Below are 2,258 nucleotides of genomic sequence, written 5' to 3'. Positions count from 1 at the left end.
TAACAACCTTGTGGGATCTAAGCTATGAAAAAAGACTAAATAAATTAATCTACTAACACTACAGGAGAGAAGGAAAAGAGGTGACATGATTATGTTATATAAATGCATATCAGGGAATGAAAAAATAGACATAAATTTTTACTTAACTTATGGGGAAGCATCAGCAAGAGGACACTGCAAAAAACTGCATAAGAAGAGAGATGATAAAGATGTAAGGAAATTTAGTTTCCCAAATAGAGCAATTGATCAGTGGAATGCACTACCGAATAAAATAGTGTGTGCCAAAACAATTCACAAATTTAAGGATATGTACGCTAAATATGGTTTAAGACATGGGACAGTACGAGCTTGACTCATTCCTGTAAAGATACAATTAGGTAAGAACACACACACACTTGGATTTACATTGTTGGGGCTGGCTTATGGATAGTGCTGTGGATAGTGCAAGTTTGGGGTGTGTGATGTGGGGGTGAGGGGGCAGAGGGGTTGCATCTGTGAGTTGACAAAGAAATTACATAACTATACCACAGTCCAATCTATGAGCAGACTCCAGCAATGTAAATGGAAGTGTGTGTGTGTGTGTGTGTGTGTGTGTGTGTGTGTGTGTGTGTGTGTGTGTGTGTGTGTGTGTGTGTGTGTGTGTGTGTGTGTGAACTTGTGTCTTGTATTCAGTGGCTCGTGAGTTTGAAGCTTTCTTGGAGGAAACAGAGACCAGATACAACACTTCTCCGTGGCTATACAAGCTGCCTAGAAACCAAATGTGAATAAAATTTGCAAAACACTGTGGAATACAGTCACAGCTACCTACAAAGCAAATGTGAGGAAAATTTGCAAAAGACTACGGAACTGTCATTATGTTTCACAGAAAGCCAATCCACATTAAAAAATATATATGGTGGCTGGCATTTGGTCATCTTTGATCAAATCCTCACCAAAATTAATAGACTTCTGCATATCCACGTACAGTAGTTGCTATTTCTTATAGGTCTGGTGAAAATACATCCAAAACTTTTCTATATTATATATTTTAGCCACACACACACGCACACACACACACACACACACACACACACACACACACACACACACACATTGAAGTATTTCTGTCCTATAGGAGAAAGTGATCATGTGGTCATTGAGTTCCAGATGATAATAGGGAATGTCGAGCCAAGAGATGATCTTCATAGGCAGGGAAGGTACAACTTTGGGAAAGCAAATTTTACAGGATTGAGAAAATTTTTCGAAAATGCGGATTGGAGAAAATTCAGAGAAACAAGAGAGATACAGAGGAAGTGGGATATCTTTCTAGACCTCTATATTTTGAGAGTGGAAAAATTTGTTACCAAGAGTAAGAGGGAAAGAAAACAGGAAAAAGGAGTGGTTTAATAGAAGGTGTATGATAGCAAAAAAAGAGAGAGATAAGGCGTGGAACAACTGGAGAAAGAGAGGTAACGACAGAATAAAGGAAGAATATAAAAGAACAAGAAATGAATACACAAGGATACGTAGAGAAGAAGAAAGGAATTTTGAAAAAGGTATAATAGACAAATGTAAGGATGAACCCAAACTGTTTTATAGATTTGTTAATGGCAAACTGAAACAAAAGGAAGGAATCACCAAACTGAAAGTAAAAAGAGAGGTCTATAAAGATGCAGCAGTGCAAGCTGAAATAATGAACAAATGTTTCCAATCAGTTTTCACTGATGACAAAGAGTTTGTGGAAGGGGAGGGAGTGATTAGAAATGTCATTCATTCATTCATTGCCAGACGCCATGTATCCCAATCGGGGTGGCCAAGGGCTTAGAGTTAATTGTTTTACAGGGAGGGGCACTAATCCTCCACCAACCCCACTTGACACGTAGGGATGCCAACAGCATCTGGTGTTCCCAGGCGGTCACCCATCCAAGTACTAACCAGACCCAACGTTGCTTAACTTCGCTGATCGGACGGGAAGCGGTGTACTCAACGTGGTATGGCCGGTGATAAAAGATATAAAAGTGGAGGTACAGGATGTGTATAAATTACTGGAAACTCAAGATGTAAGGAAAGCCCCAGGACCAGATGGAATTTCTATTTGGGTACTGAAGGAATGCAGAGAACAACTGGCGGATAAAATTCACAGTTTAATAGTGTGTTCTCTGGAAGAAGGGAAAGTGCCACAAGAATGAAAGAGGGCGAATGTGGTACCAATTTATAAGGGAGGAAACAGGGAAGAACCCCTGAATTATACACCAGTGTCTCTAACCAGCATGGTTGCA

General features: G+C 39.7%; 1 non-coding gene across 1 annotated transcript; it reads right to left on the bottom strand.

The window, feature by feature from the left end:
- Positions 1-1,865: 1,865 nt before the first annotated feature.
- Positions 1,866-1,984, bottom strand: LOC145410089 (5S ribosomal RNA). The gene has a single exon (XR_013899218.1). It is a non-coding gene; the product is annotated as a 5S ribosomal RNA (ribosomal RNA).
- Positions 1,985-2,258: the final 274 nt, after the last annotated feature.

Source organism: Coenobita brevimanus, chromosome 9, assembly GCF_032717465.1.
Source record: "Coenobita brevimanus isolate Jiangsu-jjx chromosome 9, ASM3271746v2, whole genome shotgun sequence".
Lineage (NCBI taxonomy): Eukaryota > Metazoa > Arthropoda > Malacostraca > Decapoda > Coenobitidae > Coenobita > Coenobita brevimanus.
This window is presented reverse-complemented; position numbering and strand designations above follow the sequence as displayed.